Source organism: Bombina bombina, chromosome 5 (genome assembly GCF_027579735.1).
Source record: "Bombina bombina isolate aBomBom1 chromosome 5, aBomBom1.pri, whole genome shotgun sequence".
In the NCBI taxonomy this organism is placed as follows: Eukaryota; Metazoa; Chordata; class Amphibia; order Anura; family Bombinatoridae; genus Bombina; species Bombina bombina.
The window spans coordinates 1,011,012,804-1,011,029,359 of NC_069503.1; the positions used below are offsets into that span (position 1 = coordinate 1,011,012,804).

Below are 16,556 nucleotides of genomic sequence, written 5' to 3' on the forward strand. Positions count from 1 at the left end.
AAAGCTAAACCTAGGTAGGCTCATATGCTAAATTTCTTTGAAGGCCGCCACTTATCTAAATGCATTTGACTTTTTTTTACAGCTAGAGGGCTTAGTTCATGTGTTCCATATAGATAACATTGTGCTCACGACGTGGAGATACTTATGAGAGGGTACTGATTGGTTAAAATGCAAGTCAAAAGAACTGAAATAAGGGGGCAGTCTGCAGAGGCTTAGATACAAGGTAATCACAGTGGTAAAAAGTGTATTAATAGAGCAGTGTTGGTTATGCAAAACTGTAGAATTTAAGCACATTTACTCTAATTAGCATAGACTGTATTTTTTTCCAGAAAAGGTGGCGACCCTACTTATAGCAGGAGCTACTTGGCTACTGCAGATTGATGTCTGATGTACTCTCAGTATACCATAGACTTTGTATGCTTTTTAGAGAGAAATTCCTATGTAAAAGTAACATGTTCAAACAACCCACATATGTAGCGCCTGAACAGGACCTGGTCTGTGATTGGTGGATATAGGACTCAATTTGGAATGGCATACACATGTAACCACCAATCATGGACTGTGTCCTGCTCTGAAGCTGCCACATTTTACATCTGCCAAGCAGAAGTGTAGCTATATGTTTATCCCCTTTGCTGAGAAAAAAAAAATATGCATAGATTACGAGTGTTGCGCTGTAGCGCAAGTGCGATATGTATTTTTTTTTTTTTAAGGCTCCCTAGAGCATCTTCAGCCTCTCTAATAACATAAGGACTGGTGAGGCTAGAGAGGCTGAAGACGCTCTAGGGAGCCTAAAAAAAACCATATTGCACTTGTGCTATAGTTATTGCATAACTTGTAATCTAGGCAATAAATAGCAAGAGAAATTTGTGCAAAAAGTACATGTTCAAACAAACAGACCATCTCAATTTTGCATCTGAATGATACTTTAAATTTAGGCTAGGGCTCGACAAACCCAGGAACAAGAAAGCCACTGGCTCCTAGAATGTTACTCAGGGTAGATAAAAATCAATCTTTTTTTTGTTTGTTTTTTAATATTTTTTTTTTAAATAGGATTTTTTTACATAAAATGCATCTAAAAAGATAGTTTCTATTTAAGATAAATTATATTCTAAAGGTTATTCATCCTGAAATATAGTTGTTTTAAATTTTGCCAGCCGGGTGGCGTTATGAAGTAGCCAGGTGGGGGCAGTATAATATTTTCTAATATTATATCATTTTCAGCGATCCAAAGAACAAATTATTTGCATAATTTAACATAAATATATTTAATAATAATTTGTGCAATAAAAATTGTACATTTTTAATATGAGCTAATTTTAGCTACAATTTAGCTGTGTGGTTGGTGCACCCTCTAAAAAGGTCCTATATATAACCAAATCAGTAATAGTCTCATATAACTAGAAAAATAATCTGAAAAGTAGTTATTCTAAAAATGAAAACCATTATATAAATCATAGATTATTTGTATATAATTAGAGGGAGGAGTTAATACTACTATAAACAAAGCGTGGTGCAACCCTTTATAAGTCTTTGTTAAATATTTTTCTAGAGAGATTCAAGTGGCATACATTACTGTCACTTTAAAGAAAGGGATTGTGTGCAGCAATCTTTCTTTAAAGTGACAGTAATGTATGCCACTTGATTCTCTATACATCTCTTTGTAAACAGGGCCGGATTTCCCATTAGGCACAGTAGGCATGTGCCTACAGGCGCCTTGCAGTGAGGGGCGCCTGCCTGTCAGTAATTAAAAAAAAAAAATTATTTTTTTTTGGTGAGGGGATTAATTTTAGTAGCAATTGTGCTGCCAGGTGCTTACAGAGTCGAGTGTTTCATTGGGAATATGTCACAGCAGTTGAGGGAGCCATGAAGGAGAGAGGGGCAAAGATTAAAACTAAACCCCTCCCATTTTTGCCAGGCATGTTTAGTTTCACTTCTGTTGCCTCACACAGCCAAGCTCCATGCTGATGTGTAGCAGACACTTTTTGTTGAAGGAATGAAAGCTTCAGAACAACAGGTTAGGACTGTACAAGGCTTCTAATGCTGCCTAGAATGACAACATAACAAGCAGAGCGCTTTAACCCTTGGCTACCAGAGAGGGTTGCAGTGTATTCACTTGTTATGTGCTGTAGGGCATTTTGATAGCCAGGTGGTTAAATTCTGCTTCAGGATGAATGTTTTTGTTCTATAAAGGCCTTGGAGGTGAGGAGGTTATGTGGGACTAGCTGCTCTGCTCTTTATTACAAGCTGCCAATTGTGATTTACAGCCTTTAGGGCACTTTGACAACAAAGTTTGTAGACTGTAAGGCTGTAAAATGTGTATGTGTGTAAACCACTCACATGGCATATTTCTTTGTATGTATGTGTAGTATATATATATATATATATATATATATATATATATATATATATATATATATATATATATATATATATATATATATATATATATATATATATATATATATATATATATATATATATATATACACATACACACACACACATACACACACATCATATTAAAAATTGTTAATCTGTTATTTTATCAAGTAAGTGTGGTATGTTTGTGTTTTGTAGTAAATTGAATTTCTAATTTTAAACACATTTGTTGACCCCTGGATTACATATAATCTACAACATTCATGTAGTGGAAAAAATACCTACATTTTATATTTCCTTCCACTGGCTGCAAAGGTAGCTGATGAACTTGCATGCTGTTAGTTTTAATATTGCTATTGTTTACACAAAACTGTGTTTAACTCCAACAAAATGTTAAGCACATAGTCAAAGTCATCTCCAGAAAAGCAATACACTAATGGCTTGTCAATAAACATGTCCTATGAGCCCATCTGGGTCTGCACAGATGTGTATTGCTGTCTCAGAACTGACATTTACTATGTGTTTAACTCTTTTGCAAGAGGCTAACACACTTCTGTGCAAGCACTAGTGCAATAATAAAATGCCCTAGCAAACTGTCACATTTTATGTCCCTTTAAATAGGGTTTTCTTTAGAATATTTTGCATTAAAAGTTTAACATGATTTGTTTTTGTTATACATAATAGAAATTGTATGGCCATTTGAGTCAAGTGAATATTGATTTTTGGTGTAGCTTCCATTACAACAAATATTGCATTTGGTGTGTGTATTTGTGTATCTCCATAAAAGGGAAAATTTAATTTTACATCTAATATTTATTTTTAGTTGTCCTAAATAATAAAAAAAAAAAAAGTCCTCATTTTTTTGCACTTTTTTGGGGGGGGGGGGCGCTTCAGGTTTTTGTGCCTACAGGCACCTGAGATGTAAATCCGGCCCTGTTTGTAAAACATTATATAAATCGATTTAGATCAGTCTTACTGTTTAGTGATTTAAATCAATTCGATTTAAATCGAATCCACCCTGATGTTACCCCTGGTTCCTAACTTTTAGGTTTTTTTTCTCCATATACCTACAAATAAATTAACGCTGCCTGGCTCCCAAATATTCTTACTGGCTCCTAAATTTTAAACAGATTTGTCAACCCCTGATTTAAGATGTTATAAAAATTACAAATGTGATGTTAAAACCCTTGTTGGAAGTTCCCTTATATAAATTTAAACTTAGATTTAATGAAACATTATTTTACTACATATTGATCAAAACAGATTATGTTTTCAATACAGACTGAAGGGACTTTTCAGTGGGTTTTCCCAAATGTTAATGGTGGCAAGTACATAACGGATTCAAGAATAAAGTGCACAGGCAGTACAATTTGACTGTGTATCTGTACTTAGAATATAGTACAAAACACAACAGCACCACTTCCTTTAAAATGGACCAGAGGCCTTTTTATTAAGGTGTTACATACACATAGAAGGCAACATTTTAGGACACAACAAGCCCTTAATCATGCATGATTAAGGGCTTGTTGTGGCCTGAAACGTCACTATCTATGTGTATGTAACACCTTAATAAAAAGGCCTCTGGTCCATTTTAAAGGAAGTGGTGCTGTTGCTTTTTGTACTATATGCAACGCTAGAGGGTGAGCAGAGACCCAGAAGCAATTTGTGCAACAAATACTGAAGACTGAGTGTTAAGCTCACTACTGTGTTTCTGATTACATATATACTTAAGGACATAGGCCCTGATTTATCTTCTATTTTTAACAACAACAAAAAAGTGTACTCCTCAATAATGAAAATGCTAATTGGATGTTTACACCAACTAGGTCAGCTACCTACTCCAGTATGATACTATTGGTGTCTCCAAAACTAGGATTCACGAAGGTTTGGTGCACTAAATACGTAATATGTGCAACTCAAACCACAATAATAAAAATATATTTAATATATCCTGTATATGCAACACAAAATCAGAGGACAGTTCCTTCAATCTTATTTTAGGGATCATACAGTCTCTATAAATATAGGGAACACCGTTACTTTACAACCTGTAAAGTCTCTCCTCTGGATTAAGCCTTATACATATGGAACATCTGGAAAACAGAAATGGGGATGCCATATATTTATTCATCAATAAATCACTTCAAAGAATGTAAGTCGATGTTTCAGCTTATAAATTAAGCCGTCTTCAAGACCATCTAAAATGCAGACAATACATTATATTTTTGTGTATCAGAAATACACATAATTTATATAAAAGACAAAAATACAAAAAATCATTACTAACACCCATTAAACTCATCATCTATGTGAATTCTCATATGTCCTCAAGGGGTTAATCCCACAGAGGCAAAAAAACAAACACCCTATTTAATTTAATCAACTCTGGCTTGTATTATCATAGACCCATGCAATATATACAAGTATTTTGTTATCAGTAATTAATACAATGTAGCAGAATGCTGCATAACGCATAATTGAAGGAATTTGTAACATAAAGAAATGTTGTAGTCACATTAGCATACCTTTGGGAATTATTGTTCACAAGTACAGCGTCTCGATGGCCATTGGAAAACTGCTTGCGGTCATTGCATACAGGGCAGTTATTTAAAATTAGCCGCTCAAATCTCATTGGATATAGCGCCATACGACGCATCAACAGGGGAGGATTTAACAATGTGAATAGCGCACCAGTGTAACCATCAGATATTTTTGCTTGTGTAACACCAAGACAAGCAATAGGGAATGGATCAATCATAAAATGAAAACGCACAGTGTTGCTGGCAAACTAATCACCATATAAATTAATAGCTTCTATGAGGTGTATTATAAAATTCCTCATCATTCATTGTGTGCGCCATCATATGACGTTTCAAAAGAGGAAAGGATCAGGACATTATACCAATCTATAACATATCAAGCATATAAAATATCAATACAAAATCAAATCAAACGTATGTTAAGTACTGTAGTATTAGAGCAGTATTGTGATTTCCAACCCTATTATCAATGCCGCTATGTATGTTAGCTACTGTCCGATCCTCATTTGGAATTTTTTGTCATTATACATCCTGGCCAAGACCACATGTCATATACACATATCATTAGTTCCTACCAGGGAAACACATTTTCATCTGTATTTTGGACACCTTTGACATCGTTTATGTGTTAATGTACTGTCCGATGTTCACTAGTTCTAAAAGAAAGTATGAGAATATGTTTGAAGGTTGAATACCAATTTGATGGCTTTAAAAGTACCACTTAGTGGAATAAAGAGTAATCAATATACAGGTTTAGTCCCCTTGGGGCAAGTGTGCCTAATCTGTGTATCCATTGGGTTTCTCTCTTAAGCAATTCCACATCCCTATTACCTCCTCTTTTCAGAGAGGGTATTCTATCAATCACCATAGCACGTAACATGGCTACTGTATGCCGCATTTCCATTAAGTGCCTGGCTACCAGCTGATCGCTTTTTCTATCTTTTATAGACGATCTGATAGCACTTTTGTGGTTAGCCAGTCTTTCTTTGAAGGGGGTACTTGCTTTCCCTATATAGAATTTCCCACATGGACAGATGAGGAAATGGACTATATAGTCAGATGTACATGCGAGTCTGTGTCTAATATTGTACTTTTTAGTTTTAAAGGGATGGCTAAATGTTGTACCAGAGAATAGTGTATTGCAAGTAACACAATTTCCACATTTGTAACAGACTGGCTTACTCTTAGGTAGCCAGGTATTATGTTCCAAGCTGATGTCATGTTTGACAAGCATGGTTCTCAAACTTTGTTCTTTTCCTATATACCATTCTAGGTGGTTTCATCCCCATAAAGGGTAATGTTGGATCTTCAGACAGTAGATGGCAATTTTTTGTCAGTGCTTAGAATTGAATTAGAATTCTATTAGCCAATCAGAATTCAAGGGACGCCATCTTGGATGACGTCATTTAAAGGAAACTTTATTCTTGAATAGCCAGCGAAAGAAGAGGACATCCATCCTCATCCAGCCGGGAGAAGTCTTCATCCAGGCGGGAAGAAGTCTTCATCCAGATGGCATCTTCTATCTTCATCCTTCCGACGCGGAGCGGTTCCATCTTCAAGACATCCGTCACGGAGCATCCTCTTCTTTCGCTGGCTATTCAAGAATGAAGTTTCCTTTAAATGATGTCATCCAAGATGGCGTCCCTTGAATTCCGATTGGCTGATCAGCCAATCGGAATTAAAGGGTAAAAAAATCCTATTGGCTGATGCAATAGAATGCAAGCTCAATCCTATTAGCTGATTGCATCAGCCAATAGGTTTTTTTACCCTTTAATTCCGATTGGCTGATAGAATTCTATCAGCCAATCAGAATTCAAGGGACGCCATTTTGGATGACGTCATTTAAAGGAAACTTCATTCTTGAATAGCCAGCGACAGAAGAGGATGCTCCGTGACGGATGTCTTGAAGATGGAACCGCTCCACGTCGGAAGGATGAAGATAGAAGATGCCATCTGGATGAAGACTTCTGCCCGCCTTGAGGACAACTTCTCCCCGCTTGGATGAAGACTTCTCCCGGCTGGATGAGGATGGATGTCCGGTCTTCAAAAACTGTAAGTGGATCTTCGGGGGTTAGTGTTAGGTTTTATTAAGGGTTTATTGGGTGGGTTTTAATTTTTAGATTAGTTTTTGGGCACAGAAAAAGCGCTAAATGCCCTTTTAAGGGCAATGCCCATCCAAATGCCCCTTTCAGGGCAATGGGGAGCTTAGGTTTTTTAGGTAGTTGGTTGTGTGGGTGGTGGGTTTTACTGTTGGGGGGTTGTTTGTATTTTTTTTTTTTACAGGCAAAAGTGCTGATTTCTTTGGGGCAATGCCCCGCAAAAGGCCCTTTTAAGGGCCATTGGAGTTTAGTGTAGGCTAGGGTGTTTTTTATTTTAGGGGGGCTTTCTTAATTTTGAAACGGCTATTAGATTAGGTGTAATTAGTTTAAATATTTTATAATTTATTTTGTGTAATTTAGTGTTTATTTTTTTGTAATTTAGTCAATTGTATTTAATTAATGTAATTTATTTAATTTTAGTGTAATGTTAGGTGTTAGAGTAACTCAGGTTAGGTTTTATTTAACAGGAACATTTGTATTTATTTTAACTAGATAGTAAATAGTTAATAACTATTTACTAACTAGTCTACCTAGTTAAAATAAATACAAACTTAGCTGTGAAATAAAAATAAAACCTTAGATGGCTACAATGTAACTATTAGTTATATTGTAGCTATCTTATGGTTTATTTTATAGGTAAGTATTTAGTTTTAAATAGGAATTATTTAGGTAATAGTAAGTTTTATTTCGATTTATTTTAATTATATTAAAGTTAAGGGTGTTAGGGTTTAGGGTTAGACTTAGGGTTAGGGGTTAATATATTTATTTAGTGTTAGTGATGTGGGAGGCCAGAGGTTTAGGGGTTAACTTTAGTATAGTGGCGGCAGCAGATTAGGGGTTAATAAGTGTAATGTAGGTGTCGGGGATGTCAGGGGCAGCAGATTAGGGGTGTTTAGACTCGGGGGTTTATGTTAGGTTTAAACATATATTTACTTTCCCCATTGGAATCAATGGTGCTGCGTTACGTTGCTTTATGCTCCTTTATTGCAGGTGTTAGGCTTTTTTTTTAGCCAGCTCTCCCCATTGATGTCTATGGGGAAATCGTGCACGAGCACTTAAAACCAGCTCAAAGCAGCGCTGGTATTTGTGTGCGGTATGGAGCTCAATGCTGCCATTTTGCCCACAAATGGAAAACCTGTAATAGTAGCGCTATTAAAGGTGAGCGGTGGAAATACTATATTTTACCAAGCCACTCATAACGCTAAACTCGTAATCTGGCCGTTTGTTCTGTATTGTTAAGTATGACCCTAAGTAGTTGGGCTTTAAGGATACCGCTTTTTAGCTGTGGTGGCTGATAACTTTGATGCATTATTAGGGTATTCCCATTTGTTGGTTGGAATAAAGCTTGGTACACAGTACATTTTAAATTTCCTTTGTTTGTTTGTTAATACAGAGATCCAAAAAATAAAGTTTAGCATCACTACTCTCCATTTTGAACTGTACATTCAGTTGAACATACCATTGCTGGAGTTCTGTTACAGGGCCCCCCCCCCCACCATAAATACATCATCAATATATATCTTAGATACATTAATATATTAGGGTTTTCTTGATTGTAAATGTATTTATTTTCGTACCATGCCATAAATAAATTGGCATACGAGGGTGCCATGGGAGAACCCATGGCAGTTCCCACCAATTGTAAAAAAAAATATGTATTTTTAAATTTAAAATAATTGTGTGTTAAACACATTTGAAGGAGAGCAAGTACAAATTCATAAGGGGGTCCTAGATACTCGGGGTCAGATTTTAAGCCCTCTCTAACTGCTTCAACCTCTAGATCATGGGGATAATGGTGTAAAGACTTGTTACATCTAAGCTTACTAGGATTACCTGTTCAGGAAATGTGGTTTCTTTAAGCATTTTGATAAGACTTATACAGGGGTGTGGATTTTTTTTTTTTTTAAAACTACTTGCCCAAGGGACTAAAGCAGGAGTACAATCTACTTGTCCCTCGTGACAATCTACTTGTCCTGAATCGCATAATAATTTTAACCAAAAAAGACAGTGTGGTATGGGAAAGACTATCTATAAAAGGTAGAGCAATTGCCTCTAAGGGAAGACAAATGTCAGATAAAATAGGGCATAGAGGGAAAATTATATATAGTGAACATGAACAGTATTTACCTAATAGGAGATTTACCTCATAACAACAGGTCAGGATGAAGGGAATAGCTATAATTCTTAACTCCTTACATTGAGCAATTTGTTGCATCTTAGGTGAACAGATACATACAAATTATATAGGAGTAGAATATAACCTCATTTTTATTCCTCCCCTGTGTATAGTTTTGCAGTATATACTAAGAGGGTGAGGGTAGCAGTGCTTTATGTGCAACTATTATGCTTTTACTATATAGGCTGCTCCACTCCTATCTATATTTTTACAATATTATGTCCCATGTTTTATTATATAGGGGTACTTATTCTAAGGGGTAAAAAAAAAATTCAAAACTTCCTAGGAGGCAAAATAATGTTTTGCTATAAAAAAACAACATTATATATAATATAGAGATATAGATATAGATAGATAGATAGATAGATAGATGATAGAGAGATTTTTTTAACATTCATTATGTAAATGCCTGTCACTTACTGCAATATTTGTACCACTGTGTGGTAAGCAGTGGGTAGAAAATGAGAGGGACATGCAGTTGCAGTTTCACTTTAAAAAAACAAGACAGAACATTTTATAAATGTTACCTATTTTAGGATTTTTATAGGACACTTATGTCCCCAAATGTTCAGTATAACCTGGGAAAGTGTGCACCTGCATGCTCAATACCCTTTTAGCCAACAGATTAAAAATTCCTAAAACTTCATCATCTTAACTACAAATAAGTCTGCTCTGTGAGTTACAAGATATTAGCAAGGGGAGTGAGTCCTTAACCCAACCATTACTGACCAACACCCCTTACAAAAATCTTGGGTGGCCCTGTTCATATTATATTAATATAGCACTTTGCCCTCTTAACCTACTCTGTGAAAAGAACAACCTTAACTGTCACATGTGCATTACCATCACTGTGTATATTCTGTCCTTCAGTGGTTATTATAAGCGTTTTTCATAAAATGGGCAACTTACACAAAATTATGGCCAAGGACAAAATAAAATTCATAGTATATTCTTTCAAGCATCAACTCACACATTTTAGGACATATTAACAGGAAAGTTGACATTTTTAAATATAATTATTTATTACATTAAAGAAGCCCTTGGGGTGGTTGCCGATATAAAGAAAATAACATGACATGAATTTCAACAATGGGAATGAGTCCTAAACCGCAGCACCAGTACTGGTAGCCATAAAACAAAACAAAAAATCAGACATCCTGTTAATCAGCAGCGTGAGCCACCGGACCCCTAGAACCACTACATATCAGTCTCACAGTACCCACCTCAGTGACCAGAGCAACCGCGTAGAGACACTGTTCTGTTGAGCTGAGACACTCCAGAGCCCACCACATATGCGCATCACTGAGTGCACCGCCCGGCGCTGTGAATAGAGACCAACAGATTTTATATTCTGCTCCTGCGCTGCTGTTAACTAATCTGAGCTAAAGGGGGTACGTTTTGAAAATACAAATATTTATGCATGATTTTGCTATTTAAATTATTTATTCAGATGAAGTTTGCTGCTGTTTCTCTTTGAGGTTTTCCAGAGTTTTCTGTTACCAATACAGAAAATGCTGGAAAACTTCAAAGTGAAACAGCAGCAAAGTTCAGTTGAATACAGAAATTTAAGCAAAATCATACAGATTGCATGGTATTTCGGCGCTGGACTGTCATTGGGGAGGGTCAGACTGATATGCTACAGGATATTTTTTCTCTGTGAAAAGGCATAGTGTGCTAAAAGCGTGCACCCCGAGTTGCAATGGAAATGAACAGGCATGGAAGTTATTGTAGCTTTTGTTCTCTCTCAGGAGTGCTGTTCTCTCTCTCTTCTGATATTTATGCAAATTACTCTTGAATCTCCCTAAGAGTAAAAGGGGAAACCAGACGTGGACTCCTTGCACACATGCCCTTAGAGAGATGGGACTGCATCTCACTGACGTGGCCCAAAAAAGGCCAAAACGATCGCCTGGGGTTGTAGTTTCTCTTGTTCAGAGAAGAATTGCCTGGTATTTCGGTGATGGACTGTCATTGGGCAGGGTCAGACTGATATGCTACAGGATATTTTTTCTCTGTGAAAGGGAATAGTGTGCTAAAAGAGCGTGCACCCTGAGTTGTAATAAAAATGAACAGGCATGGAAGTTATTATAGCTTTTGTTCTCTCTCAGGAGTGCAGTTCTCATTTATATATATATATATTTTTTTTTTACATTTGTTAAAAAATAACAAAACAAATGCTAAATGCCTTCAAGCATTCAACATTTGTTTTTTTCATTTACTGAATTAAAATATTAACACATCAGCATTTGCACTTCAGTGTGCCTATCTTCAAAAGTAATATTTTCAAATGTCAACTAATTCAGCAGAAAAAAAATGTCTCCAGCAGGACTTTGCCTATGTGTTTAACATCTTCAAAATGTGCTATCCAGGCTCAGAAATTCAAAATGTACCTGTCCTAACCAACCAATTAAAGAATCAAATTTTTTCATTAGAATATCTCTTTACGCATTCAAATGAATACACCTGGCAAGAATTCTTAGTTTAGATGGCAGTCTAAGTACTACAAGGGTTAAGGTTAGAATCACCGGTGTACACATTGAAAATATTTTAAGATAAAACAACATTTCTCACAAAACTAACAAAATACTGGCGCGTGAGTAAACTTCAGTTAATCACCAAGCTTTACAGAAACCAGCAAAATTGCTAACCTGTCTGTTAGTTTAAAGAAGAGCACAGTGAGATTATAACAATCACTTTCATCAGTAAAGTGCTTAATTTATACTAATTACACTGACTTCAATTTTAAAATTCCTCCAGCAAATAGGCTGCCTGTGTAATCATTATAGCTTTTTGTTAAACAAAACCGGGATAAATGGCAAGTAAAAGACTTTTCTCTTTGCATTAGCAAATTGTGCTCAGGAGAGCTCTTAATTTTTCACATGATTGCAGGAACATTGGCAGATTCCCTCTTCAAATAGTGTGAACTTGCAAACCGTCTCCGTTACAGAACACACAGTAGTCAAAGAAACACAAAGTATCACGTCTCCTACTAAAATGGCACATTTCACAATCGACATATTAAGGACATCATTGGAGCTCTGAAAATAGAATATGATATAGAGATAGATTATATATATATATATATATATATATATATATATATATATATATATCTCTCTTTATGATCAGTAGTGACAATCTCAAGAGACTCATACACGATACTCGCTAGACCCGGGAACATAGAGAAGATAACTCCCTGTAAAAAAATAGAAAAAAAAAAAAAAACACACACACACCCCACAACAACATACACACACACACATCCGCTAAGAAAGCAAATTCACGGTCACTTGTTAAAATAAAAAAAGTTACATTAAAGTGAATAAGTGATGATAAAATACATATATCAATTCTCAATATCTACTGCTTTAAGCAGACTTTGTAAAGCATAACCACTTATTTTATGTTTAAAAATGATAAGTATTCTTTGTAAAAAAAAAAAAAATAGTATATAACACTAACCGCACTGTGGTTATTAATTCTTTACTCCACCCCCCTCATGTTTTCAGTCCTGCATCTGAGAGACGTATAGAGCGGTCCCACCTTCTCTAAGAGTTATAATTGTTGAACAATCCCGAGATACAGTATTGAAATGCACCTGCTATGTAGTTTAGTTATCCAATTAAACAGCAGATCATGAGATCCACTGCTTACTTGTTGACGTTGCCAGTGATTTTTATATATTCATATATAATATACACTTACAAATAATTGTTACTCTGTAATTGATTCATACACATTAGAATCAAATTGATTCTCACAATGTAAATAAGAGATTGCCTCTCTCTGGTAACAGATCTTGAGACTAGTAAAGTATTACATCTGTTTTTCTACTTTTTTATTTTAAAAACTGTTTGCTGTGTGTAATTTTATTTGTAACAACTTTTTATTAATAATGCATTGTGCATAATATTTTTGGCATAATAAATAATTCCTTTATTAAGCTTTGGCCTTTGTCTAATAATTGAACCACATTACTGAAAGGACTGGAGTATTATAACTGTATATTTTAGGTTATTCTGAGAGTTAATGTGTAATGCTGAGTTTTTCCTTAGGATTTTCCCTTTAATAAATCATAAGTGGTGGCAGCATAGTTAGTTTAGTGTGGGTGGCATAAAAGGGAGTTTTGGGCATTTCTTTTAAGTCTAGTACAGACTAGAGAGTGTTAACCCTTTGCTCCCACTGAACTAAATCACAAGCTTGCCTGGTGTGGCTAGATTGTGACATATTAGTGACAGTAGAAGGGGCCTGATAACCCTTTTTGTGCCAAACAAGTGACTGGCGCAGGGTTGGTTAACCTTGGTTGTCACGCCCCTTATTTCAGTTCTTTTGACAGACTTGCATTTTAGCCAATCAGTGCTCACTCCTCTGTAAAAATTCATGTGCATGAGTTCAATGTTATCTATATGAAACACATGAACCAACCTCCTCTAGTGGTGAAAAACTGTTGAAATGCATTTAGATTAGAGGCAGCCTTTGTAGGGCTATATTATTTGTGCCCCTTACTGTGATTTATTCCTATGCTTCATTACTGGATACTATTACAGATTCATGTTCCTGTTTCTGCAACCCCACATTGTCACATTTCTATATTACTGTAACTGTTTAGTATCATATTCATTCTGCTGATGTTAGCAGTACAAATCATGTGACAACATATGCAGACACATATTCTTTATTGCCGATAACCTAAATATAATGTTCTGCTGACAAAGATATATATATATTGTGTACTGCTGACAATAAGATATTGTATATTTCTGAGAAGATAACCAAATGTACAAAGTCTAACATGATAACCAAATGCTATATAACCATATATGGGATAACCAAAGTTACTTCTCTTTTTTAGTACACTATAAAGGCTTTTGTATGACTGCAAATAAACAAAAACTACCAAGAAACTGACGCAGACACAAGTAGTTTCTTAGCAGTCTCCAGAGCTCTGTGAAGGAAGGTGCCAGCCCACTCTCAGTCAGTCAGACCCCTTACATGGTGGCAGCAGTGGGATGGGATACATGACCCTTCACTTATTCCGGGATCCACAAATATCCCATCCTACTTAAATTTAGGGGTAAAATAATTTTGTATTGTAGTCTAAGGTAGACTTGGTCTTTCGGTAAGACCTGTTTTTAAGGATTAAAAGTTTCTTGGGTAGAAACATAGGAAAATATTGGGTACTGACTGGGAGACTGGTAACCTGAATTCAGGCTTTTTTGTGTACATGTGGTGTGTCATTCTTTTATGTTTACGGAGTTGCCTGATTGATGTATTGCTTATATGTTTATCTCTAATACAGTATTCTTGCATTTTCTGCCTTATTTATCATAAAGTTGGTTTTTGTACTAATCTGTTTATATGTAATGTATAGAATAAAGTTATGAATCTTCTGTGACGTTTCAAGATGCACCGAGTAAAATCGAAAGCCAGTGGTTACTGAACGGAGGATACATTAACTGTTCTAAAAATGTACCCTTTTGCACAATTAAGCATTCAGCCCAATATCTGGTTACGGAATTGTCGAAACCTTCACGGTTTAGCACAGCCGAGCCAGATAGTACGTTTTTTGGCAAAAGGATAGATTACTAAATTAGCATATGAACCTCCTAGGTTTAGCTTTCAACTAAGAATACCAAAAGAACAAAGCAAAATTTGGAAAGTTGTTTAAAATTACATGCCCTATTTGAATCATGAAAGTTTTTTTGGACTTGACTGTCCCTTTAAGCTAAATCTCTCAAAAACTGAGCTCCTTATTTTCCCCGCTTCTTCCAAAATCCCTACCCCCAACTTTCTCTAACTGTTGATAACAACATAATTACCCTCAACCTTGCATGCCCAATGTCTTGGGGTCAAACTTGACTCCGATCTCTATTTCACTCCCCACATCCAGTCTTTGGCCAATTCTTGCCACCTCCCCGTTAAAAACAGCTCCAAAAATGTGCCACTTCCTCACACAAGACACAACAAAACTTTAATCCACTAATACTTTCCTGCCTTGAGTATTGAAACTCTATTTTCTCTGGCCTCCCTAGCTGCAGTCTATCTCCCATACAATCCATAATAAATGCCTCTGCCAAGCTAATCTTCCTTACATGTCACTCCTCATCTGCTGTACCTCTCTGCCAGTCCCTTCACTGGCTTCCTCTAACCTCCAGAATAAAACATAAAATCCTGACTAACTTTTAAAGCTCTCAATAACAATGCTCCACCCTATATCTCCGACCTAGTCTCCAAATACTCCCCCTCCCGTCTCCTTCCCTCTGCTAATTACCTCCTTCTCTCCTCCTCTCTTGTTACCTCCTCACATTCCAGTCGACAAGACTTTTCCAGACTGGCCCCTATTCTGTGGAACTCTCTGCTTCACTCTACACGACTCTCCCCTAGTTTTCAAACTTTCAAGCGCTCCCTAAAGACTCTGTTTAGGGATGCATATAATATACACTAACATTTTCCTACCTTAGTTCCTCTCCTCCTTTAGCTATCTCCTTGAACCCCCTTAGCATGCAAGCCTATGAGCCTAGCTGCTTTGTAGATCACTTTCATGAGAGAGGATTTACAACAGTGAAACTCTTGGCAGGGCCCTCTATCCCTTTGTCTCCCATAACGGTCACCTTGCATATTAGACCCATGTCTTTAGCGCTGCGGAACCGGTCTGCGCTGTACAAATAACTGATAATATTTTAAAGGAAGCAGAACATAAGATATATATATATATATATATGTTTGCTTGGCAACATTAATAGATGAACTAAAAAAATAAACATATGTACAATAAAAAGAAGGTTTTTAAAGGGATACTTCATAACTTAGACTATAAATATTAGGCACAGAGACTGAGATGTCAAACATGTCAGGAAGGCTCCCTGACAAGCAGTGTCCATCATTTTACTCCCACTCAAAGAATATAAAACAAAAATCTTCAAAACAAAACTTTCTGGGGTTCCAGTCATTCAAAACACCATTCTACGGATTCAACTTTTTGTTGTTGTTGTTTACAGTAATCTAAGATAAAGATGTAATCAGGGATCTGCACAAATTATTTAAATGGAATTAAATAATATGTAAACATCGTAAAAAAAAAAAAAAAAAAAAAAAAAAAAAGGGGGGGGATTACCTTTATTTGTATTTTATTTAACCCTTTGGCAACCAAGGATGTGTCAGGCACAGCCTACAAAAAATAACAGTTAAGGACCAAGGACGTGCCTGACACGTCCTCTGGGGTTTAAAGCACTGAAAGCGATTGTGATCGCTTTCAGGGTAGTGCAACGATGCATTGATGTTGAGGCATTGTGCAATACCCTTTACTAACCATCAGATGCAGAGAGAGAGACTCTGTGGCCCTCTCTGCATCGGCCAGCGATGGTG

General features: G+C 36.2%; 1 protein-coding gene across 2 annotated transcripts in view; it reads right to left on the reverse strand.

Annotated features, from left to right (window-relative positions):
* NCALD (neurocalcin delta) overlaps positions 1 to 16,556 on the reverse strand; it is a 240,431-nt gene that overhangs the window by 182,154 nt on the left and 41,721 nt on the right. The window contains exon 2 of one of the 2 annotated variants that reach the window (XM_053715257.1): positions 10,418 to 10,515. The exons of the other annotated variant lie outside the window; for it this stretch is intronic. The gene's annotated coding sequence lies outside the window, so the exon portion shown is untranslated. The remainder of the gene's footprint in view (positions 1 to 10,417; positions 10,516 to 16,556) is intronic. 2 annotated transcript variants of the gene reach the window in all.